This window comes from Cavia porcellus, unplaced genomic scaffold, assembly GCF_034190915.1.
Source record: "Cavia porcellus strain 051 isolate PalLab524CR breed Dunkin Hartley unplaced genomic scaffold, mCavPor4.1 scaffold_6, whole genome shotgun sequence".
Classification (NCBI taxonomy): Eukaryota; Metazoa; Chordata; class Mammalia; order Rodentia; family Caviidae; genus Cavia; species Cavia porcellus.
Genome location: NW_026947489.1, coordinates 11196486 through 11224257, shown reverse-complemented (window position 1 = coordinate 11224257; position 27772 = coordinate 11196486). Strand labels below are relative to the sequence as shown.

General features: G+C 37.7%; 1 long non-coding RNA gene across 1 annotated transcript in view; it reads right to left on the bottom strand.

Annotated features, from left to right (window-relative positions):
* Nucleotides 1–27567, bottom strand: part of LOC134476236 (uncharacterized) — a 59921-nt gene extending 32354 nt beyond the window's left edge. Inside the window, exon 1 of the long non-coding RNA XR_010047808.1 lies at nucleotides 27274–27567. This is a non-coding gene — a long non-coding RNA (uncharacterized LOC134476236). The remainder of the gene's footprint in view (nucleotides 1–27273) is intronic.
* Between the last annotated feature and the right edge of the window lie 205 nt (nucleotides 27568–27772).

The window sequence follows — 27772 nt, the reverse complement described above, 5'->3', positions numbered from 1 at the left end:
TGTGCCTCATGGAGCTCCCTGGCTTATGCACAAATCCCTCATTATTCCTCTTAAGCTGAATGGGCACCTCTTAATAAGGAAAAGTGACCACACCAAAACCTCAAGCTAGGGGGTTATTTTCTTTTAATTCTTTGAAAATAAAAGTAGGGGAACCACAGAGGAGCTCTTTGGGGCTAGAGCCAAGTTCATGGGGATGACTTGTTGGCTCCGTTTTTATGGGACTTGGCAGGGAATGAGCAGGATTCAGGGTTTGCTGTGCACCAGTTGAGCTGAACAGGAGTTCACAGTCCCAGTGCAACACAAAAACACAAGGTCCTTGTTCCAAAATCAAGAAAGAAAGTGCCATTAAATAGACTAAGATGTCAGGACATTTCCTGCCTTCTGTGTTCTTGTTCAATCAAAGTGGCAATGTTTGCTATTTAATGCATCCTAAATTAAGAAAAATTAGATCTTATATCTTTGTCACAAATGTAACCATTCATCTTACCGTTGTGCAGTGCCATCTTACAAGGCAAGAGAAAGGCATTTAGCCCAAAGTTACAGAACTCATAGCTTATTACATACTGCTATGGTTGGAGACAAGAAGCCTTCCAAAGACCCGTGTGTGAAATGTTTGGTCCCCATATGATACCCGCGGCAGGTGGTAGAACCCTTATGAGGAGGGACCTAGTAAAGAGTTTTAGGGCACTAGAATGTACCCTCAAAAGAGGCTGTGACGTTAATTTAATCTTGGTTCATCAGCTTGAATGGATTAAGAAACACCTAGCAGATTAGTGGAGCACAGTTCTGGGTATATCAGCCATGAACAACATGTAAGTCAGCAAGCTGAGCGGGGAAGACCCAACTCAGATGTGTAGGTGGCACCAATCAATAGGCTTGTATCCTTGATAGGCAATCGGGGGAAAGAAGAAGGAAGTGCCACCATTTTGGAAGAGCTCCAGTTTTCACCACAGCCTCTAGACATGAGTCTCCAGTTTCTTCAGCTTTCCAACACAAACTTGTACCTGCAACTGGACAGTGAGCTTCTAGGTCACATTGGCCTGGAGCCGCACTCTTGATCCCTGTCATGGTTTATATCTGTGGCCCCAGGCCTCATGCATTTGCATTGTGCATTTGTGATTGGTTTATTGTCTATTGCTTGGATTGGGGGTGTGAGTGCTATATTGGCCTAGGGGTGGAGCCAGGATGTGATGTAATGGCAGGAAGAAGGCGTGTCTCGCTCTTTTGCCCATTTCTGCCTTGCTGTTTGCAGCCACCATGAACTGCGGCCCCACCATGCCACCTGCCTTGGAGCCAACTGAGTATGGACTGAAACCTCCAAAAACTGTAAGAAATAAACTTTTCCTTTCCCAACTTTGGGCTTCAGGTATTTTGTCTCAGCAACGAGTAAAAAGTAACTAAGACAATCCCTCTTGTTCTATGGCTTCCATCTTCTCGGGCTTCTTGAGCTATTGGAGCACCAACTCTCCAGTGCATTGGGCACAGAGAATTCTCCCATCTCTGATCCTGCAGACAGTCCTCATGAACTCTCCAACCTATGATCCTGTAAGCCTAAAAACCCCCTTGAATAATTATACAAGGCCTTCACCACAAGCCAAAGCAACAGGGCCAACCAGTCATGGGCTGGTGCTCAAAATCTGTAAGCCAAAATAAGGTTTTCCTCATCACAAATTCATTGCCTCAGGTTTCTGCTAAATAACACACATGTGTAATTTTTCTCTATCAGTGGAAACAACTGAATTCAGAGATTCCATAACTGAATAATCACCCTGATCCCTCAATCAGGTCTTTTTTGGAAACACTGCACAATGCTTCTAGAAAAACCCACACACTTGTCACTGGCATCATCTTCCTTGGGTTGCTGGAGGGAACTGCAGGGCCAGAGACAGCTAGAAACACATTGCTTTTTCCAGACAAGTCCTGATTTCAAATATTCTAACCTATGCTGTACATAAGTTCTCTAACACCCGGGAATCATATGCCCAAACTATGAGCTGAAGAAATAAAAGTACGTACACTATGAAAAAGTTAAAAATGCTTTGGAAGCATAAACCGCCAGCCAATTTTCTGCCTTATGTTAGGAAAAAATGGGGGAGTAGCTTGTCTCTATTTTGAAAATATAAAATGCTAAGGCACCATTATTATCTCTATGAATGTAATTTCATAAGCTTTATTTCTGGGGTCTCACTAACCCTAACAGCTGAAAACTTGCCAAAAAAGGAATGAAACAAAGTAAGTATAGAAAGATATAGAAGTAGACAAAGAAATGCCTCCAGCAGGAAGCAACCAATACAAACATATTGGTATGAATCCATCAATTCTATACATATATCAGAATTACATCTAATTATGCTAGCTTTATCTCCTGCTTTTTCTCCTCAGAATGAGATCTTAAACATTTCCTCGTGTATATAAGCAACCTTCCCTTCATTCTCATTGATGGTTGCTCTGGTTACCATGATTTGCTCGGTCAACCCCTTTAGTTGTACATTTCAGTTGTTTATTTTTCCTCCTTCTATATGCAGTATTATAATAACAGTAAACATCCTTGAAGATACTTATCTGAAGATCTATGATTACTTCCCTAACAGATTCCTGAAATGGAGTTGTGGAAGCAAAAGACACTATAATCTTGAAATACCTTTTAATTGTTGATGATGTCATCTTGGTAATATGCACACTTCAAATATGGGTGATCATCAGAGTACAGACAGATTCTGAAAAACAAACTCAGGCAACCATAGGTTCCCACGTCCCTGAGGGCCCTGAAGTGATAGGAGCAGTCTTTGGAGCCATGCCACTTCTAGACTGCTTCCTGCACAGAGCTGCATCCCTGTCTTGGAGACTTTTGTCTTAGAGGGACAAGTGTCTGGAGATCATGTGAGGATATGACACTGATTACATTGCCTCCCTGGGCCAAGGTATAGCTGTAAAATGGGTTTGACTTCAGCTAGGGGGGTGTAGAAAAATTACAATGCGGTAAGACAAAAGCACCATATCCAAATGCATTACCCCTACCCCAAGGAGCCTCTATTAAACTAGGAAACCCACAAGGAGGTTGCTGAAGACCCATCACCTGAAATGCCACTCATGATGCATTTATCTGAATCCCAGCTGAATGACTGGCAGTTATGCTGCCTCTAGCTGAACTGTCAAAACCTATGGCACAGAATGACCAAGAGACTCACAAAACAATCAAAGAGGAATATGAAAGAGAAAACTAGTGACCCCTTCCTTCCTGTGCTTAAGGAAATATCAGCAGCAGGAATGCACAGTTTTGAACTGATTAGCAACAGAATTCAGTAAGAAGACAAAAAACACAAGTCCCAAGCCAGGGATAAGCTGTGTGTAGACAAGAAACACCAAGGACACCATGGTTAGTGGGAGTGGCTTTCTCCTCCAAGTACCACCATAATGCCCTTTCTACTTCCTCTCATGGGTGGAATCACTGGGCCTGAGAACAGACAGCCCTGAAAGTGAGCTGAAAGGGTTAGAAAGATGCTTTAACGTTGGAGCACGCCACCAAGGAGATGCGTCCTGGTTCCAGGAAACGTTATGGTATCTTCACTTCTTCCTAGTGGGCAAAAGCATTTTCAGTTTGGATTTAATCTAACCAAAGAGACATGGAAAGGCGGCCTTCTTAGAGTCAACAATGCTACAAACTGAAACCAGAGCATTTGCCTCAGCATTGTTTATAACCATGAAAAGTTAGAAACAAACTGTGTTGTCCAATAGCAGTCAGCTACGCACAGAACCTACAGGTGATGAAGAAGACTCTGACCTACCATTTCTAAAGCAGGCAAGAGAACGAAATGAACGCATCCTCACAATGCTGTATTATTTACACAAAGCACATGAAAGATTCAGCAGGCTCTCCTGTGACATAAACCAAAATAATATTTCGATTTCTGCCATGAGATCAAAAGCAATCTCTTATTACTTTTTGTTTTCTTATTTTAAAGAGAAAAAATAATGAACATTATGATACAAAATTTCAAAATAATAGATTAACAATGGTTAATATGTTATATATTGTTTATCTTCAAAGTAGTTGCTCAGATTACAATGGGAAATCTTGAAAGACTGATCACACAATATAAGCACAAACCTTTCTTTTTGATGAACTAATGGAAACTAGTATAATTATCTTAGCTATCATATATATATATATAATTTTTAATTTTTCCTTTTCCCTGTCTTTTCTCCTTTCCCCCATCCCAGTTGTTCTTTCCTTTTGTGTACTTTCTTCCCTTTCACAATATCTCTTGTACATTTTGGATTTTATTTACTCTTTCAGTTTCTTACACTAGGGAGACAATATGACATTTACACTGTGAGTCTTATTTCACTTATGAGTGTGGTCTCAAGTTGCATCCATTTACCTACCAAAGTCTGAAGTTCATCTTTCTTTATGAATGACAAGTACTCTCTTGCATAAATATAGCACATCTTTTTTATCCATTCCTCAGTTGTGGACACTTCAGGTATTTCCAAGATTTAGCTATTACAAATTGTGTTGCTATAAACATGGGTGCACATATATCACTGTGTGTGATGTTTGTAATTCTTCTGGGAAAATACCCCGAAGAGCAATAGCTGAGTCAAATGGGATCCCTAATCCTAATTTTCTGAGGAATCTTCACCCTGATTTCCACAGTGGCTGTACCAATCTACACTCCCACCAGCAGCGGAGAGTGTAAATTTACCCCCTCAACATCTCTGTCAGCATTTGTTATTGGTTGATTTCTTAATGACAGCCATTGCTTCTTAAGTGAGATGGAATCTCAGTGTTGTATTAATTTGCATTTATAGTACAACTAATATTGAACATTTTTTCATGTATGTGTCATTTGTATCTCTTTATCTGAGAAATGTATACTCATCTCAGATGCCCATTTTTGGATTGGGTCTTCAATTTGAAGGGTCTGATTTTTTTCAATTCTTTATACGTTCTAGACAGAAGTCCTTCAACTGAGGGACTGTTGGCTAAAAATTGTTCCCATTCTGTGAGTTTTCTTTTCATTCTGTTGGTGCTTTATTGTGCAAAAACTTAACAAAATGAGATTTCAGATAATTATTTGAAGTACTTACTGTGCACTTTGGGTTATGTTTATGAACTCTCTGCCTATGTTGATGTCCTCAAGATTTATAACTTCTTTGTCTCCCAGTAGATTAGTGTTTCTGTTTTAATATTTACATCTTTGGCCCATTTTGACTTTATTTTAGTGCATGGTGATAGATATGGGTCTAGCTTAGATCTTTGGCATGTGGAAAAGCAGTTTTTACATCACTATTTATTAAAGAGATCATTCTTCTTCCAGTGAACATATTTGGCTCTTTTGTCAAAGATAAGGTGGCTGAGTGTGTTTGAAGTTGTGTCTTTGTCTGATAATCTGTTCCACTAATCCTTGGGTCTGCTTTTTGGCAAATACCGTGCTGATTTTATCACAGTAACTTTGTAGTATAATTTCAGGTCAAGGATTGTGATGCTTCCTGCCTTGCCTTTGTTGCTCAGGATTGCCTTTACTATTCTAGGTCTCTTCTCATTCCAAATGAATTTTAAGAATGTTTTCTCTACATGTATGAGATATGTGAATAGTACTTTTATAAGGATTGCATTATATCTGTATTAGTTTTGGGCATATGGCCATTTTCACAATGTTTTTTCTTCCTACCCATGAGTAAGGGATATTTTCCATTTTTGGATATCTTCTTCAAGCTCTTTTTTCACAGTACTGTAATTTTTTTACTTCCTTTCTTTCGGGTTTTTTTTTTTTTTTTGGTCTTTTTCCTTTTTATCGGTACTGGGGATCAAACTCCCGACTGCCTGCTTGCAAGGCAAGCACTTATGCTTCTGAGCTAAATCCCCAGCCCCTAAGTATTTCATTTTTGAGGAGGTGCCATTATGATGGGTGTTGTTTCCCTAATTTCTCTATCAGAGAGTTTGTTGTGTGTGTACAGGAATGTTATTAATTTTTGAGTGTTGATTTTGTATCAAGCTATGCTAGTGAACTTGCTTATTAATTTCTGGAGTCTTTTGGTGAAGTTTTTGTGGTCTTCTAGGTAGAATATGATGTCATCTGCAAACTGATAATTTAACTTCTTCCTTTCTTATCTTTATATTTTTTTCTCTCTCTCTTATCTAATTGCTCTGGACAATGTTTCCATAAACATATTGAATAGGAGTGGTGATGGTAGATATTCTTTTCTTGTTCCTGATTTTAGACTAAAAGCTTTCAGTTTTTGTCCATTTAGTATGCTGTAGGCTGTTGGTTTGTCACAGATGGTTTTTAATCAGATTGAGGTAAATATCTATTCTTATTTTCTATAGAGTTTTTTGTCATGAATGAGTGTTGGACCTTATCAAAAGCTTTTTCTACATCTACTGAGATGGTCATATGATTTTTGTCTTTGGTTCATTGATAAACAAATCAATAAACATAACATACCTTATGTTAAACTATTCCTGCCTTTGGGATGAATCCCACTTGGTCACAGTGCATAATCTTCTTGAAGACTTGCTGCATTCTGTTTGCTAGTATTTTATTAAGCATTTTTGCATCTATGTTCATTAGGGTGATTGACCTTTAGTTCTCTTTTTTGGTTGCGTCTTTCTCTGGCTTTGGTATCAGTGTAATACTTGCCTACAGAACTGAGTTAGGGAGAATTTCTTCTCTTTCAATTTCATTAAAGATTTTGAAGAGTATTGGCATTAAATCTTCTCTAAATTTCTTGTAGAGTTCAGTTATGAACCTATCAGGACCTGGCCTTTTCTTTGTTGGCAAGTTTTTACTTATATCTTGAATTTCATTAACTAATATTAGATTACTCAAAATTTTTATGTCTTCTTGATTCAGCTTTGGTAATTTGTACATTTCTAGGAATCTTTCCATTTCTTCTGTTTTCTATCCTTATGTGACTAAAGATTTTTGAAGTAGGTATTGATGACCTTCTGAATTTCCAGATGATCTGTATTGATTTCACCTTTTCATTTCGCATTGCATGACTTTGAGTTTTTTCTTTCCTTTTTTGGATAAGGTTGGCTAGGGGTTTATCAATTTTATTTATTATTTCACAGAACCAACATGTTGATTCATTAATCCTTTGTATTGTTTTCTTAGTCTCTATTTTGTTAATTTCTTCTTTGATCTTCATAATTTCCTCCTTTGGGCTTTGGGATTGACTTGCTCTTCTTTTTCTAAAAGCTTGAGGTGTAGCACTAGGTTGTTTATTTGTGCTCATTCTGTTTTTCTGATGTAAGAATTCACCACTATAAATTTCCCTTTTCGGGCCTATTTTCATTGCCTTCAACAGGTTCCAATATATTGTATCTGCATTTTCATTGAATTAATTTCTTCTCTCATATCCTCTGTTACCCACTGGTTGTTCAGGATGGTGTTATTTAATTTACAAGTCTTTATGGAGTTTTTCTGGTCTCCTTTGCCATTAATTTCCAATTTCATTGCACTATGGTCAGATAACATGCTTGTGATAACTTCAATTCCTTTGCTTCTGCTAAGGTATATTCTATGGGCTAATGAATGGTCTACTTTACAGAATATCCCATGTGACGCTAAGAAAAATGTGCATTCTGATGTTATTGGATGAATATACTGTATACGTCTACTAAGTCCATTTGTTCACAGGTTTGGTTCAGTTCTTTAATGTCTTTGTGATTTTTTACTCTTGTTGATCTATCTCATGACAGTGGGGTATTAAGATCCACTGTTAAAATCGCATTGTTGCTCATTTGATTTTCCATGTCTATTAATGTGTCTTATATAATTGGGTGCTCCTGTATTTGGTGCATATATATTTATGATTGTTATTTCTTCCTTTTGAATTTTCCCCTAATGAGTATGTCCTTTGAGCATTCTTGGTTTGAATTTCACATTGTCTACAAACAGAATAGTTACGCCTGCTTTTCTCTGGGTTCCTGTTCCAGGGATTATTGTTTTCCATCCTTTCACTTTCAGTCTCTGAATTTCTTTTTGAATTAAACGCATTTATTGCATACCACGTACTGTTGGGTGTTCTTTCTTGAGCCATTCTTCGTCTTTTTTCTTTTTATTGGTGCATTGAGTCCATTTCCATTGATATTTATAGCTGGCATATATTAGATCATCTTTGTCATGGTATTTCTGATGTTATTTCTTACTTTTCCCTGCTGTTTAATTGTTTGCTTTACATGGCAGTTTCTTTCTGATGTTGTTCTTGGAATTGTGGTCATTTTTATCTCTATCTACAATATCTTTTAATACTCTTTGTAGGGTTGGTTTGGCGGTCATGAATTTCTTCATTTGTTCTCTGTCATGGAAGTATCTTATTTTTCTGTTAATTTTGAAAGATAGTTTTGCAGGTACATCAATCTGGGTTGGAAATTGTTTTCTTTCAGGACTTGAAATATTTCACTCCAAGCTTTTCTTGACTTGAGGGTTTGTGTCAAGAAGTTGACTGTGATTCTAAAGGGCTTTCCATTAAAAGTGACCTGTTTCTTTTCTCTAACACTTTTCAATATTGTTTTTTGTGCTGAATTTCTGGGACCTTGGTTATTATGAGTCTGGGTGTAGATTTATTTTTGTTATGGATATTCGGAGTTCTGTTGCTTACCTATCTGAAGGTCAGATTTTCATCCCATGTCTGAGAAATTTTTACTTCTGCAAATAGTCTTTTTATATCATTTGTGTTGACTCTTTTTTCTTTGACATCAGTCTTATGTTTTTCTTTGCATTGTCCTATAGCTGTTATTTCCTGATCCCTTATCATTTTTAAGAAAGCTTTCCTTTGGCAATTGCAAGTTGCAATCCTGTATTCAAGGTCTGAAAGTCTATCTTCAGTCTAATTCAAGTGATTTTGCCAGCTTTCAATAGAATTTTTAATTTCCTGGGTATCTCTTTGAATCTGTTTCAGGCATTCCCATTCTTTCCTATGTTGTTCATTCAAGTTTTCCATTGTTTTCCTATGCTCCTCTGTTTCTTTTGGCATGTCTACTCTAGATATGCTGAGCAATTCCTTTATTATGGCTGTCATTTCTTTTTTTTCCTGAGAGATCATTTCTGACTCTATTTCCTCTATAGCCTCATGGATTTCTTTCTTTACTTCAGTTTCTATCATTTCAGAAAATTCAAGTGTTCATCTTCCATTTTTCCCTGTGTTTCCATTATGGTGTGTGTTTAACTGTCTTCTCAAAGCCTCATGCAGTCATGGAAGTGGTTGAATCTAGTGTTTGTGACTGGTTCATTGTGTAGTGCTGGGATTGTCGGTGTGAATGCTGTACCCAGGGGCAGGTAGCTGGCACACAATATAAGGGAAGAAACAAGGCATGGTTTTCTCTTTTGCCTTTTGGCTCTTGTGACTTCTGGGACCTGCAGCAGCCACCATGTTACCCATCAGCCATGCCACCCAGCCTTCTAGCCAGTGGAATATGGATTGAAACCTCCAAAAACCATAAGCTAAATACATCTTTCTATCATTTTGGAGATCAAGTATTTTGTCTCAGTAATGAGAGAAAAGTCACCAAGACAGTTGCTGTCTCAGACTTTTTCAGGGGGATGGTGGAGGTCTGGGATTGCATTTTGCTTACGCATCTCAGCATTTTTTATTTCAAAAATTTTTATTTTCTGTGTTAATCTTTGTGAGTTTTTGTAATAAGTATCTATATCTCTAGTACCAAGCCTCTCTGGGAAAAGTCTGATCTTCAGGGATGTCTTCTGTGAGTAGAAAGTTCTTGGTTTATGCTTGTCCCAAGATCTTACCTTTCCAATTAACTAAGAATGGGATGTCTGTATCTGTTTGGCCCAGTCCCCAGTACTTTGGTGTTGGGATGTGTTGAGGTTATTACCCCACAGCTTCCCAGTATTGTTACAGAATGGAAAACAACTGATTACAGCAGATGTGACACCCTAGCTAAAATAATAAAATTAGCAATAACAATAGCATCAAGCACAGTTTAGAAACTGACAAATTGTGGTAACTATTAATTTTGTACCTTAGAACATAAAAGCAAAATCTGTAGTTATATAACAGAACCATTAGTAAATTAGGATCTTGTATGCAAAATGTTTCCCTTTGGTAGAGCGGTTCTACCCTGCGGTGGGGCAATCTAAGAAAGTGTATAAAACAAAAATAGCTGGAAAGGAAGTAGAAGCAAGCCTGGAGGAAAAACGATGATCATACTAGCTTTGCGAAACTAGAAAAGAGGGTAGAAAAAAATAATGAAATAACAATCAAGGGATTACTTGAATTTGGCGTCTGAGTTTAGGGGGTGGGGTTAGTTTTCTGTGGCTAGAGTTCTCTGCAGCTGTTTAGAAAAGACATAAAAATAGAGAAAAAAAGGAAAACAAAGATAAAAACAAAAATAAAATACAGATTTTTTTTAAAAAAAAAAAAAAAGAGCAGCCCCACCCATCTGCTTCTATTCCGTGTGTTTTTGTCCCAAAGCACAATGCTGGTTCACCTAACTTTCCAACTGTTGACTTGTATCTCAGACTTTTCCATTCTGCTAGTCTCACCTGTCCAATATGTGCACCCTAGTCAGGATCCTACTGTGTTGTGCGGTCCCACTAATATAGGAGGAGGGGCCACTCACTGGATTCCTCCAGCAGGGCCATTGGCTTTTATTTTAGTTCATTTGTATTGTCTGCAATTTTGATTACACTTGAATGAATAAAGAAACTATGGTTGTTTCTGTTTGTTTTGCTCTGCAGAGAATTCCAGGAGCCAAGTCACTGACCTGGCAGCTACCACAGGTCAGAGCACTGAACTGTATCACAAGAAGGCTATTAATAAGTAATTAGTGGCCAAAATTTCTCAGAACACTTTGGAAGAAAGTAATGCTCTTTGCAAGCTCCACAAAAATAACCTTAGATATGGAACTTTGATCAAATTCAAGCACAAATTCACACAATGAATGGTATGAAATCACGTGGAAAAGAATTCACAAAGGCCAGGTCAGGGGAAACAGGGACACACATGAACCTTACTTATTTTGAGATGAATGTAAGTAAAATCTCAGAGAGAATCTTGACACTGTTATTAAGATTCTAGTGTGCAATGCTGGAATCCTTGAAATGTGGGCACCACAAGCTTTGGGCATTCCGGATAACAGACTACCATACAGGCAGCTGTGGCTTTGAAAGCCAAGTGATGTGCAACGCAGTTGATGTTTGTCTCCTGCTCTTCCCCCTTAGAATGAGATCTTGAGTCCTGGACATAAGCAATCTTTCCTTCATCGCTACCAGTGGTTGCTCTGGTTACCATGACTTGCTCAGGCAGTCCGTTCCAGTTGTACATTACAGTTGTTCAGGGCTCCCTATAGTCTACTGCTTCAGCAAAAGCTCTCTCTTATTCACATACCACATAACGGAATTTTTATCAATGATGGAGTACCTATGAGATTTCGTTCCTAATGACATTGCAGCCATCAATGTTATATGTAAGTAACTCTGTGATACTGGCACAATGAAATCACTAAAGACTTGTTCTCAGGAAAAGTCTCCACTAGGAAACACACACACACACACACACTGTATTATGCTATACAAAATATTTTCATTATATGAAGATTCTGTATCAATATAGATTTTCTCTTACCTCTGTTTTCTATTTCTGGAAAGGTTCAGATTTGGCCAATGGTTTTGTATTCATTTCAACAGCCCTATGGAAATAGAGGCTCCCCCAGGGACCCAGACTTCTCAATCTCAGGGTGGTGTGCAAGGCATGTTCCTAAAGCGCCTCCTCTGGGTGTCTTTTATCTCTCTCTATTCTCCCAGAGACCAGAGTCCTGCCAGAGGAATGCAACAAAATAACATAACACAAAATTACTAACTGAAAAGGAAGGGGCCAGGCAAGGAAAAGGGAACATCTCGCAGATGAAAATAGTCTTCATCAAGTTGTTGAAAAGAAAATGGGGGATGAGTTTCTCAGTTATGACATAAACCTCCACAGAATTTCCCAGACCATGGAACAAAACAGATGTTACTGCAACTTCTGACTAAGATGCTATAATCTTTGTTCCCAAAACTATTTATGCCTCTTTAACAAACAGGGAAACCAGATCATACTTACTTGACCTGTTAGGGACCCTTTAGTGTGAAGGGCTGCGTTAAAGCCCCAATCTCTAGTCCGTAACACCTGGTTGCTCAGTAGCCACACAGAGAAAGGCAACCTCCAGAAACAGGTCCATTTATTTCACCCAATTCAGTGAACTTTTGGCTGAGAACAGTATTGGTTTTATTAAGTGATTTCTTTTTATGAGTTGCAAATAGTAGGCACTTGACCTGAAGCCTCAGTGAGACTCACAGATTTGAATAGATTTATCATCCTGCTCCCTGGGTTTTGTATGTTGCAGTGACCCGTTAACTGATTCTCTGACCTTTAGCAGGCCACTTAACCTCCTTTCCTGAGTTTCTTCATACATAATAAAATTCCTCTCCATCTAGTTACACAGGAGCCACATGGCATATGTGCAGAGCTGCTCTCAGACATTGGCATTCTAAACTCCACTGAAAACCCGACCAAAATGCAGGTTCCATCCCTCCGAATTCATCATTTTGTAAGTCTTGGTGAGGCCTTAAATACTGCACTTCAATAATAAATATCCCATAATATATGTGAACAACTGTTCAAATATTCTCACAAAAATATTAAAATTTTAAAACTAGTGACCTGTGCTTTCTTTTTAGGACAACATTCCATCCACCAACAAATTTGCCAACAAATATCAACTGGTAACAATGGACTAGAGAGAGCCTTATAAGCTGCTTCTACCTTAAGGATGACAAAAGCCAATTTTGATAGGAAGTCATGAGTCTGAAAAACAGTTGGCGTCCCACAACTGCTGAAGAAATGAGCATTCTTTCTCCTCTGATACTGTGTTTCTTCATTTCCATATTACTTCACTCAAAAATACTAATTACTTATCATCAGCAAAGGCAAGTTGAAGAGATTCCCTGGATGTGAGCAAGGTGGGTTTATACTCCACAGGTCACAAAAATGCTGTCACAAAAGTCTGATGCAGTTTTCAGCTGCAGGTTACAAAGTTGACTCAAAACATTCATCTAATTACACGGTCAGTAGCAACACCCAGGCTGAAGTTACTCAGATTTTATATTTCATCATAACTCCCTTTTTCGGTCATAAGAACATCCACCCAGAAGATGATTCAAAAAGCCAGAAAATGGTGATCTTGGGAGTGGGAGGGGGGACCCATCGCCAGTCTGGGTGTTCCTGCCTTATCACCTCCTTCCTGGTACCCTCAATTCACGCAAGGTTGAGACCAGAGGGTGGCACTCTAACTCCTGGTATCATTGTCATGTGGAAAGAAACAACGACCAAGTAAATGAGACACACATGGCACCAACAGTTCCCACTTACCCACAAGGATAGATTGCAAGACCCTCAAAGGTCATCTGAACCACAGGCTGTTTAGACCCTTATACACTGTTCTTTCCCATCCACCCTGCAGCTTTGCCATGTAGTATCAATCTGTCCTTCCATGTTTCATACCTGGTGCCTCCTTTCCTTCAACACTCTTGTGCTTTGGGGACACCGGTAAGTAAAATACAAGTCATCTGAACACAAGCAGCGAGAAACAGGGACAGTGTACTTGATACCCTAAAGGCCACATGGGTGGTACTATATAGCTTGAATCTGAAGTGTCCTCCCAGAGCACATGTGTTAAAGGATTAGTCTCTAGCTGTGCAGTATTGGAAGATGTGGAAATAGAAGAGGCAGAGGAAGCTAGGTCTTTGTGGATACGCCCTGATAAGGGGAGCCTGGCTCCTTCTGTGTCCTGTCTTTTGTTTCAGTAATGAGATGAGAAGCTTCCTCCACTATCACTGCCACCACCATATGCTATATCACAACAGATCCAAAACAGCAGGGTCAACCAACTATGGACTAAATGCTCCAAAACCGTAAGCCAAAATAAACCTTTCTTCTTTATAAGTTGATTATATTAGGTATTTTGATTCAGTAGTAGAAATGCAGCTAACCCATGCAGGTATCCTATACTACTTAGACAGGGGGGAAAGCTTGGTTGTGGAACAAAGGGAAGACATAGACTTTGCCTATTTGAAGGCCAGTTGTTCCTGGTCATTTGGCTGGGGATGGTCACAAGGAAGCCAGAGAGATATCGTCCAAAGCCCATCTCCATACTTCTCCCAGACTACACAGTGATTGGTGCCCAGAATGTTTATTAGATGCAGGTGGTGGTCATTCTGAGGTTCACAATGGCTCTGTAATTGCCCTGAAACTCAGGGTAGCCATTTTCTAGAAGAAAAGTGCATGGCACACCATCTATCACTCTGAACCCTCTTTCCTCTTCTGGAAAGAACAAGACCAGATAATTCCTTATCTAAAACTCTCCTTTTTCTAAAGAGCATTCCAGGCTAACCTATTTGAGTTCCATGTAACAATGGATCTGTTTTGTGCCAAAGGAAATCTCTCTGTCAGGAACCACCAAAGTGTTACTTATGAGAAAAAATAAAACATGCTACTCAGAACTCTCTGGTTGTCCCAGTAGCTGCCCACTAACATGTGGTAGGCTGAGGCATAAAGATCTCAAGTTTGAGCTTAGCCAGAGTAATTTAGTGACTCAGTAGGACCCTGAATCAAAATAAAAAATAAGAAATACTAGGGATGTAGCTCACTGTGAAGGTCCTGGGTTGAATCCCAGACACTCAAAAAAGAAAAAAACCCCAATAACAAAAACAACCTCCACTAGCCCTAGACCAATGAAGAAGTTGCAGAAAACATAAATTTTATGTGACTATCCTGCTCCACCCAAAGATAAGAGCTTTCCCAATAAAAGTTAAAGTAGGGAATGCTTCCAAAGGTAAAAAATTGAAAAGTGCATCTCTAAATATCTCCTAAAACTTTGTATTCCTTCAACTTTTCCTTCTCAAAATGAATAAATTTCACCTACCACCCTTTTTTTCCAGTTTACAGAATCAAAAGAAAAAAGGCAAGGATGACACATCTCTGGCGTATCCCTCAGTCTGCTTCTAGTCCCAGGATTGGGGATTTTTCTAATAGATACCCACTGTGTGTCGCTCTGCTTAGATCACAAATACATGATCACACAATCAGAGTAAATTGTGGGTCTGTTTCTAATTAATTAATGTGTGTGTGTGTGTGTGTGTGTGTGTGTGTGTGTGTGTGTGATCTGTGATGGGCATTAAACTCAGTGCCTCACACATCTCACACGTTAAAAGCACAGGCTCTAGCACAGAGCTACATCCCCACTCCCTTTGGAGCAAGGCAGCATCTTGTCCGCATGGTGTCCTGAAATACTACTTCATATCTGAGATGGCAAAAACCAATCAACCTCATTTACTACGTTAGCAAATTCTCTGCTAATCCTGGACCTTGAAATTTTCTTATTCTTTAGGTACTCATTTCTTTTTCTTTTTCAGATTCTTCCACAACAGCATTTTGATCACACTGGCATCACATTCTTTCATCCTTTCCATAAAAGAATCTTTCCCAAACAGAGGCAAACCATATGCAGCACCTGAAGTCTAAACTCTTTGAAAACTCTTTAAAAGCATAAGGAAAATTACAAGGCAAATGACAAATCTGAAAACAATATTTTAACATAGCTAACAAATATTGAATACACATACAGTTCTTACAACTCTCTAAAGACAACAAACATCTCTAATAAACATAAAAATAAATTCACACACAAAAGTGAGGATATTTAACAACTACATGAAAAAATACACATCAATAACTTTTTAAAACACAGTTAAGACAAATAAGCATCTTAACCTATCAAGTTGACATAAATTTAATCCCATACCCAGTATTTCTTCATTGTATTATTTAACTCTTTTGTGTCATGGTACGTATTTCCTTAATCTTTTAGTTTCTAAGTATATGCTTTAAATATTTAATCATTTATCCTTCCTGCACATTCCCATATTGTGTTTTTATCTTTTTTCAGCACTGGGGAATTGAACCACCTTGTACATACTGAGCTAACACTCCATCACTGAGCTACGTATTCAGTCTATCATACTTTCTTTCTTTGGTTTATATTTGCTTGATATTTTCTTTATTTTTTGTTATTCAATTATTTTGGTTTTGGGTGTCTCCTAAATACAACACAACACTAGGTTGTTTATGCATTTATTCTATTGTGAATACATTTCGTTTTTGGTTAGTTTAATTCATTTACACATCTTTATACGCTATTATAGAGAGAAGTATTCATTGCACTTTACACTGTATTTTTCATTTAATGTACCTGTGCATATTTTTCCTTTTTTCTTAATTCTTCGTGAAAAAAGCTAACCACATTTGTCTGTTACATTAAATGTCACATATTTTATTCTTATCTATGTATATTTCTTTTCCTTATTAATTTACCCATATTTTATAACTTGCCTTAAACAATCATGTATTTTCTCATTCTCTCACTTCGTTCTCACTCTCAGAATGACACATGGTCACTGTGATGTTGTTGTCATCTAGGACATTCATCTGGGTGGGTGCAGATTTCTTTCCCTTGTTTTCTTTTATGTAAAACTGGTTTGTTAAAAATAATAAACTGGCAGTGCTTGGTGGACTCTGGAGTTCTAAGCAAGCAAGTGGGCGCCATCAGTTCCGGTGGTTGGGTGGCCTGGCATAAGTGCCCCGCGCACTTTCCCTCAAGTCCAACTAGTTTGGGAATCCTCGCTCAGCCCCAGAGAGGGAACTTTGTGGCTTCCCGATGCACTGGACAAGCTTAGCACTTCCTGGGCATCCTGAGCGGGCCTGCAGCAGCCTCCCCACTCCCGGCAGTGCCTGGCGGACTCTGGAGTTCTAAGCAAGCAAATGGGTACCATCGGTTCCAGTGGCTGGATGGCCTGTGTAAGTCCCCCGCATACTTTCCCCTGAGTCCAACTAGTTTGGAAACACTCGCTCAGCCCCAGAGAGGGAACTTTGTGGTTTCCTGGTGCTCTGGACCAACACAGCGCATGCCAGGCATCCTGAGCGGGCCTGCAGCAGCCTCCCTGCTCCCAGCCATGCTTGACATACTATGGAGTTCTGAGCAGACAAGCGGGCACAATCGGTTCCACAGGCTGGGCAGCCTGGCATAAGTACCCTGAGCACTTTAACCCAAGTCCAGCTAGTTTGAGATCCTCGCTCAGCCTGAAGAGGGAACTTTATGACTTCGCTGTGCACTGGACCAGCACCGGCGGGTCCTGGGTGGGCTTAGGGCGGCCTCCTGACTCTGCCTGTGCTTGGCACACTCTGCAGGCACCATCAGTTCCGGGGGCTGGGCTTGGGTCGGCCTGCCCCACCCACAGTGACATTCTCTCAATCCAAGGAATTGGGTGGTCAGAGACCCAGGAGCTGAGGGCATAGAAGAGGATCTCCAACAAACCCTGGGGAAGCCATGGAATAACACTTGAAACCCAGAAATATAGGAAAATGACAAAACGAAAGACCAAATTACAATCTCAAACCTCCAGCCAATCCAAAGAAACCTTAGGAGCGATGTACATAGAAGAAAATATATGCCATACACCTGAAATATGGGACATAACAGCAACTTAAATAAAGAAGCAACTCAAGGAATCTTTAAAGCAACTCAAACTAGAAATAATTTCCCAGGTAAAGAAAGAAACAATAAAAGAAATGAAAGAGATCCTGAACATATCTAAAGAAGACACAGTTAAAAAAATTGGAGGAACTAAACAAAAAGAATCCCTGGATGAGCAATATAAGAAACAAACAGAATACATAATGCAGATGCACAGAGATATACAGGAAATCAAAAATTCCATTGAAAGCTGTAAAAACTACCTCAATGAAAGTGAAGATAGAATTTCAGACCTCGAAGACAAGATTGCAGCTATTGAACAGGAACGGAAAGATCTTTTAAAAATAACAAGGAATCAGGAACTAACAATTCAACAACTGCAAGATGACACAAAAAAAAAAACATAAGATTTATAGGGATTAATGAAAAAGAAGGGAACAACATAAAGGATGTCAAGACAATATTTAGAGAAGTAATAGCTGAAAAATTTCCCAAACATGAGATCGGAAACCAACATCAGGATCACCAAAGCATATAGAACTCCAAATAGTCATAAACAAAATAGAACTACACCAGACATATAATAATCACCATCCCAGAAATCCAACGTAAGAAATAGAATATTAAAAGCTGTCAGAGAGAAAAGACAGACCACTCATAAAGGAAAACCTATCAGAATCACAGCAGACTTCTCAGCACAAACAATAAAGTCAAGAAGAGCATGGAGGGAAGTATTCTAGATCCTAAAGGAAAATGATTTCCAACCTAGACTGATGTACCCTGGAAAACTATCCTTCAAAATCAATGGTGAAATAAGATACTCCTATGACAAAGAACAACTGAAGAACTTCATTATCACCAAGCCAACCCTGCAAAGAATATTAAAAGCCAGCAGGAAAAAAACCACTAAGCAAAGCATACAATTAAACAGAATGAAAAGATAAAGATGCAACAGCAGAAAGATAACATGTCAACAATAAACCAACATATAATAGTTATAACCATTAATGGTCTCAATGCACCAATTAAAAGAAACAGACTGGCAGAATGGATCAAGAAACAAAATCCAACCTTATGCTCTCTACAAGAAACCCATCTAACCCAAAAGGATACTCACAGACTGAAAGTCAAAGGATGGAAAACAATACTGCACACAACAGGAACCCAAAACAAAAAGTGGAGTAGCCATTCTGTTTGCAGACAATGTGAACTTTAAACCAATAATGATAAGAGATAAAAAAGGTCATTACATACTGCTTAGGGGAAAACTTCAAGAGGAAGAGATAACTATCTTAAATATATATGCACCAAATTCCAGAGCAACCAGTTATATAAAACAAGTATTAACAGAAATGAAAAACCAAATTATCAGTAACACAATTATAACAGGAGACCTTAGCACACCATTGACACCAAAGGACAGGTCAACCAGACAGAAAATCAGCAAAGAAATAAAAGAACTGAATCATACCTGTGAATAAATGGACTTCATAGACATATACAGAGTGTTCCATCCAACAACATCAGAATACACATTCTTCTCAGCAGTACATGGGTCATTCTCAAAAACAGACCATATACTGGCTCATAGGACATATTTAAATAAATGCAAAAGAGTTGAAATTATCACTTGCATGTTATTGGATCACAGTACCATGAAATTAGAAATTAATGATAAAAGATACTGCAAAAACTGATAAACACATGGAAACTGAATAACACACTTTTGAGTAATCAGTGGGTCACAGGGGAAATTAAAAAAGAAATTAAACAATACCTACAGGCAAACAAAAATACAAATACAACTTACTGGAATCTGTGGGATGCAATGAAAGCCATACTCAGAGGAAAATTGATTGCACTGAGTTCCCACATCAGGAAAAAAGAACAAATACAAATAAATAACCTGAGGTTACACCTCAAAAATCTAGTAAAGGAAGAGCAAGTCAAACCCAAAGCCAAAAGAAGAGAGGAAATTATAAAAATCAGAGCAAAAATCAATGCAATAGAGACTAAGAAAACAATCCAAAAATCAGTGAATCAAAGACTTGATTCTTTGAAAGAATAAATAAAATTGATAAGCCCCTGGCCTATCTTATTTTTAAAAAGGGAAGAAAAAGCTCAAATTCATGCAATAAAAAATGAATAAGGTGAAATCACTACAGACTCTATAGAAATACAGAAGATCATCAACACCTGTTTCAAAACCCTCTACTCTCAAAGGTTTGATAACACAGAAGAAATACATTCCTAGAAGTACCAAAAAGCTAGGTCAAGAAGATGTAAAACTGTTGAATAACCCAATTTCTATTAATGAAATTGAAAACGTAATTAAGTCCTTACCTACAAAGAAGAGCCCAGGCCCAGACAGATTCACTGCAGAATTCTACAGGAAATACAAAGAAGACTTAATGCCGACACTCCTCAAACTCTTCAATGAAATTGAAAGGGAAGCAATCCTTCCTAAGTCATTCCTGGAAGCAAATATTACTCTAGTACCAAAACCTGAGAAAGACCCAACTAAAAAATAGAACTATAGACCAGTCTCCCTAATGAACACAGATGCAAAAATCCTCAATAAAATATTGGCAAATAGGATGCAGCAAATCATCAAGAAGATTATACACCATGACCAAGTGGGATTCATCTCAGGCATGCAGGGATGGTTCAACATATGTAAATCAATAAATGTAATCCACCATAGTCAATAAAGTCAAAAGTAAGAATCACATGATCATTTTGATAGATGCAGAAAAAGCCTTTGATGAGGTCCAACATTCATTTATGATAAGAACTTCACAGAAAATTGGAATAAATGGTCTTTACCTCAATACAATAAAAGGCATCTACGACAAACCTACAGCCAGTATCATATTAAATGGCAAAAAATTGAAGGCCTTTACTTTAAAATCAGGCACAAGACAGGGATGTCCCTTCTCACCACTCCTATTTAATATAGTACTGGAAATACTATCCAGAGCAATTAGAAAAGAGAGAGAAATAAAATGGGGAAAGATAGGAAAAGAATAAATTAAATTATCATTGTCTGCAGAAGACATGATACTCTACATAGAAGACCCCCAAAATTCCATTGAAAGACTCTTAGATATAATAAATAAATTCAGTAATGTAGCTGGATACAAAGTCGATACACAAAAATCAATAGCATTCCTATACACTAACAACAAAATCACAGAGAAATAAGAGAAGCCACACCCTTCATACTAGCAACCAAAAAATGAAATATTTAGGAATTACTCTCACAAAAGAAGTGAAAGACCTATACAAGGAAAATTATAATACAATGAAAAAAGAAACTGAAGGCAATCTCAGAAAATGGAAAGACATCCCTTGCTCATGGAAGTAAGAATAACTATTGTGAAAATGGCCACTCTCCCAAAACTGTTATACAGACGCAATGAAATCCCAATAAAAATAACATGAACATACCTCATAGATCTAGAGAAATCACTCATAAATTCATCTGGAACCAGAAGAGACCTAGAATACTGTCATGGTTTATGTCTGTGTCCCCCAGACCTCATGAGTTTGCATTGTGTATTTGTGATTGGCTCATTGCCTAGTGCTTGGATTGATGGTGTCAGTGCTCCACCCACATAGGGGTGGAGCCAGGATGTGATGTAATGGCAGGAAAAAGGTATGTCTTTCTCTTTGCTGGTTCCTGCTTTCTGTTGGCAGCTGCCATGAACTGCGGTCCAGCCATGCCAGCCTGCCTTGGAGCCAACTGAGTATGGACTGAAACCTCCAAAAACTGTAAGAAATAAACCTTTCCTTTCCCAACTTTGAGCTTCAGGTATTTTATCTCAGCGACGAGTAAAAAGTAACTAAGACAAATACCAAAGACAACTAAGCTGCAAAGGCAAGGCAGGAGGCATCACAATTCCTGACTTGAAGTTATACTACAAAGCAACTGTAGTAAAATCAGCATGGTACTGGAATCAAAACAGAGCTGAAGATCAATGGAATAGATTAGAAGATGCAACCACAAATACAAACACACTCAACCACCTTAACTTTGATAAAGGGGCAAAACATGTTCCCTGGAAGAACGACAATCTCTTTAATAAATGGTGTTGGAAAAACTGGCTCTCCATATGCCGAAAACTAAAGCTAGACCCACGCCTATCACCATGTACTAAATTAAAATCTAAATGGATCAAAGATCTGAATATTAAAACAGAAACACTACATCTATTGGAAGACAAATTGGGTAAAAACCTTGAAGATATAGGTTTAAGTAGAGAATTCATGAACAGGACTCAATCCGCACGGGAAATACTTCCCAGAATCAATAACTGGGATCACCTCTATTAAAAAGTTTCTGCATGTCAAAAGAAATCTCCAGCATAGTGAAAAAAAAACCCACAAACTGGGAAAAAATCTTAGTGAACTCTCCCTCAGACAAAGGAATTCTGTCTAAAACATATAAAGAATTTTTTAAAAATCACACCCCCAAAATTCGAAGATTCAATCCAAAAATGGGCATCTGAGATGAATACACAATTCTCAGATGAAGAAATACAAATGGAAAATAAATACATGAAAAAAATGTTCATCATCATTACTCATTAAAGAAATGCAAATTAAAACCACACTAAGATTCCATCTCACTCCTGAAAGAATGGCCAGGATCCAGAAAAACATCAACAACAAATGCTGGAGAGGCTGTGGGGAAAAAAGGAACTCTCCTGTACTGTAGGTGGGAGTGTAGACTGGTACAACCATTGTGGAGGTCAGTCTGGAGATTTTTCAAAAACCTGGGATTGGAAGTCCCATTTGATCCAGCTATTCCACTTCTAGGCATATTCCCAGAAACCTGAAAACATCATACCACAGTGTTATATGTGCACCCATGTTTATAGCAGCACAGTTTGTAATAGCCAGATCTTGGAAACAACCTAAGTGTCCATCAGGAATGTATAAAAAAGTTGTGGTATTTTTATACAATGGAGTACTACTCAGCTATAAAGAATCATCACATTGAGATATTTATAAATAAATGGGTGCAGCTTGAGATCGTACTCATAAGCGAAATAAATCAAACTCACATGTATAAATACTGGTTTCCCTAGTGTAAGAAATCATAAGAATACATAAAAGTATGTGGTAATCATGATTCCCCATTATATTGTTTTGAAGCCTTATAATGTTTTCATTCATTGGAATGGTTTTCATTAATTGGAATGGCTTTATTCTGGGGTGTTTGATTTTATTGTCTATATTGTCTATTTTGAAGAAAACAAGACATTATAATATCTAGTGCTGATTTAATATCATCTTGTTTTGAAGTACCATCAAGCTGTTGTTCTTCTGTCTCCATTGGTTTTATCATGTTGTATCTTATTGGATTTTATTATATGTGATAGTATAAACAATTTTTATAGACAAGGAGATAATATAGAAACCATTGTTCATTTTCTGTTAGTTGGTTCTAAATACCCTGTAATACTTTTACCCTTTTGAATGCTTTTACACTGTCTTGATATGTTTGATGCTATAATACATGAAGTTATACTCAAATATTTCAAGGAAAGAGATACTATGGTAACTACTGTTACATTGGGTTATCCTGTGGTGAAACACTATGTTGCTTAAATTGTTCTGTTCTGACCTGTGTTGCTATTTCCTCTTTCATCTTAATCACTCCTTTTTTATATATTTTTAATAAAATAAAACCTCATTGGATAGATTAAATAGCAGGTTGTCTAAAGCAAAACAGCAATAATGCATTGGAAATTAGATGAGAGGAGATTATCCATAATACAGCATAAATGAGTATAAAGATGAAAATTTAAAAGACATGAAAGGAAGAAACAGCACAGAAAAATGACAATGAGATTATTTTCATTGTGCTAATAAGAAATGAGCCTGCCACACTTATAATTCTATATCTACCTATATTCTCACTCAAGAAAAAGATGAAATGAGATTCCTCCAGTCAGAATTCATCTCTACAGATCCTTACTGAAGGAAAATAAAAACGTTGTTTCTCAGTAAAAACAAATAGACAAACAAGACTCATAAGAAAACAATGATATGCAAAAGCAATGACAGGTCAAAAGAAAAAAAATCAACTTAGCCAGGGCTGACGCTCAGTGATACAGCATTTACCTAGCATATATGAGGCCCTGGGTTCCATCTCCAGCCCTAGAATAGTAACAAGATTGAGTTTTTTCTTTTGACTTGTCATTTGGTTTTCTGATGATGATGATGATGATGTGACAGCTAATATGAGTTATCTCAAGCAATAAGACATTAAAAATCCTCAAAAGTATAAAGTGGAAGATTGGAGAAGCATGAACAAATTTGAGACATTGACAGTCTTTGATCTTCTCAGAACAATAATTGCTCTTAGATTTCTTAAGTCAAATAGGCTTAGAGTGCAAATTTAAGAGCAGAAAATAAAACACATAACCAAGCAAGTAGGTGGGAAAGAAAAATTGTAAATATTCAGCATTGAATAGAAAACAAGGAGATATTTCAAACAAAGCACAATATACAGATAAAATAAATGTGACAGAAGAAATACATCTAAACAAATTAACAATAAATGTAAATGGATCAAACTCTCCAGTTAAAGATCTTATTTTGATTGGATTTTATTAATTCAACTGTATGTATATCTACTAAATCTACATATGTAGACATTAATAAAATCCAAACAGTATTTGATAAAAAAAAAACTTTTAATAGTATTGTCAAATTTTGCATAATTTAAAACATATGAACACTAGTTTAGGATTGCTTGTGGCCATTAGCATATGAAGCCATGAAACATGTAAGGTATTTCATATCAATTTTAAGACTTGCAGTAATTTCTGAGGAAGAATGGAGGGGAAGTGATGGTGGGGGGACAGGGACAAATATTAATTTTACCTGTACCTGTAAAGTTTCAACTCCATAAAAAAGCAAACAAGAAGCAAAATGTTACAATAAGTTAATGTACACAGGACAAGTTCATTACAGTAGAGGATTTTTTAATATGTCATACTGAAAAAATAAAAATAAATTCAATAGCTGAATAAAGCAAAATAGTATTATAAAATAATATGAATTTTGTTGTTGTTAAAGTGTTTTCATGTCGGGAAAACATATAAAAATAACCCTTAAATTTTTATATGATGACTGTTTTATAAATTAAAAAGTTAATTTGAGAATGATAAAACATTTCCCAGAAACTAAAAATAATTCAGATAAAGAGTCTGCATAAAATAACCATGAGAAGCAATTAATAAACTTTACCATATAGAGTCAGCACCCTTATAGCACAGTGAGATTGTTGACAACAATTAATAAATACCTCAAAATACCTAGTAAAGAGGATTTTTAATGTTCCCAACACAAACAAATGACAAATGTTTGAGTTAATAGATACGCCACTTACTACAGTGGTGATCATCAGAAATTGTACACATGTATTAAAATGTCACATTGTACCCAATAACTACTGCATGTCAATTAAAATAATTATATGTAGATATAGAGAGATTTTTGTTTGTTTGTTTGTTTATTTTTTCGAGGGAGTTTTAGCCTAGTTATACCTTTTCTGTTTCTGGTTCTGGCCAGCAGTGGCAGGTGGCGATGGTGCTATAGCCTTTTTCTTTCTCTTTTTCTTTTTCTTTTTCTTTTTTTCTTTTTCTCTTTCTTTTTTTTTAATGGAGATTGAATCAGTGTCTTCTCACGGAGCAACATCACAGCTTATTTTAATTTTCTAATTTGAGACAGAATCTCATGAAGTTGCCTACATTGAGTTCGAACTTGTGCTCTTTCCACCTCAGTTTCACAGAGTGTTGAAACTATAAGCATGCAAATTTTAAACCCAGGCATCATTCCAAGGGTGAAATTATCTGTAAATCACATTCTATTTTTGCCAGAGTTTTGTCTGGCTTCTATGTGTTGTCCCCATAATGTCCGCTTCTCTCCATTTACCAGGAACCTGCTCCAGTGAAGCGACTTCCACTCCCAACTCCCACTGCAAAGGCAATCACTAGAGGAAAGCAAAAGAATTACAAAGCCAGAAGAGAGGAATCAGCAATCCTGGAGCTCCGTCATCCACTCTGTTCCTTTAGTCTAGTGAAATATTTCATTATTACTGCATAGAAACCTGATCCAATATGGCGCCATGGTTTTAAAGTCAACATTAACCAGCTTGTCGCAAAAGAAAGAAAGAAAATCTAAAAATTAATGTAATCTTCTCAGCATTCCTTGAAAAAAAAAATCCTGTTCACCACCTAAAATGATGCCTCTGTGCAGCCTGAAGTGGCTCAGTGGAGAATTTTATGAATGTGAACTTTGTCTAGTGAGTGTTTGACATGGAGACACCTGTTAGACAACAAGGTCTTGTGGACTGCTGACTTAGAACATTAGCAAAGCTAACTTGCAAAAAGGCATTGTCTTCATGGACCAAAGAATAGGAAACTAGTGATTTATTTCCCTTATATTCCTGATCAGTTATGAGAAGGTTGCTTTCCAGTGGGCTGTGTGTCCACCCAGAGATCTATTCTACTTCCTGTATCCTGGTTTCTTTTGTCAGTGTCTACACCAACCTTTCAGGTATATTACTGCTTCTTTGCATCCTAAAAACACCAAGACCCAAAGCAGAACTCACGTAGCTGCCTCAAAAAGGTGTGGGGAGTTATTTTGGTTTTCACCACTCTTTTTCTCTCTCTTTTCATCTTTCAACAGTCACAAGCTCCTTGAGTCCTCACTAACAATCTTTTGTGGGCATCTCCCTAGTAACAAGGACAACAGGAGAAAAGCCAGTCTGCCACAAACTTTGAGCATGTGGTTTGGGGCAAAGGCAGGTTGTAGCAGCATCATCCTGGATGAATGGCTTCTTAGCTCAGAGATCCTATGCTTGTATTAGAATACAAGTGTGACCACTTTGCACTGCCATATGCAGTAGGTACTGCAAGTATTCCTGACCTCAAGCTCTAGTTAGAAAAGTGTTAGAGAACTTTGCAAAAGGGTTAGACCAAGATTTACTATTTGGTGCCCCTATACCAGATGAAGTAGTCACAGAATTGAGTCATGGATCTCATGGAAGCATTCTTTAAATGGATATATCATATGCAATCCCTTCACATCTAAGCAAATTGCCTTATAAGAACATGGAAAATCCTCTGAGACCATGCAGCCTAGAGAAGCATATAAGAGGGACAGGCACAGAAATACAGAACTGAGGTCATAAACACACCCACATCTGTTATACATATGCCTTGATTATTTTTCTGTACATAGGAAAATAAAGAAAATTATAAACATCTGAATGACCGTGAAAACATGCAGTATCACTCAGGAAAGCACAATAGTTCTAAAAATGCAGAGAAATTCTTTTTTGAGGGACTTGAGGACTGCCTTCAGATGCCACGGGTTATCCTGTCTATACAACAAAAGGTCTTTCCTTGCACAGTTCTAAAAGCTTGTGAAGGAGACAATGGACAGATGAGTGTCAACAAAGGTCTGGATAGCTCGACAGATACAAGAATGAAATAAAGAAGATTATACTTTCAAAAACATAGGAGATGCTAAAGCTGCTGCTGAGAGCGAAGTGGTGGCCACAGTCCCCAGGCACCAACAACGAGCCACGTGGTTAAGAGAAAATCAGTCTTTCCGTTGTTGTCTATGAAATTGGGCACACACAGCATCTTTATATCTAAATATAGTGAAGATTGTTTTTAGAGGAAGTTATGAAGAAGGCATTTGGCAAAAACTCCTACCTGGGTGCTACTCCATTATCAGTGTCCTTTGGCAACAGGGAAGGCAAGACATCATCTGCCACTGGGCATTAGAATTGTAAGCCTTCCCCACGAGCTTTCTGTCACTGTCTGTTAATGATGAAAGTCAGAATGAATGCTTGCCATCAGCGGTCATGTTGATGTAGGACACTCCAGTGCAGGTAATTATGATGATAATGTTGGAGTCACTATGACATCCTATGGACACGCCCCAGTGGTTACACAGCCACCCCCTTCTCTCACCTGTAAGTCTCACACACCTTCGATCTGTAAGAAATTTATGCTCTCAGTTTGCATTGCTTGTTTTATTTTGCTCTGCGTTTTTATTGTTAATTTTAACATACTCCTTCATTATTCATCTATGTTAAAGAATATGTTCAATAAAGAAAGAAAAGGCTCCTGTACATGCAAGCATGCCCACCAATAAGTTGTTTAAGAAATGAAATAAACTTTTTAAGACACTATGTTATGTGTAATTCTG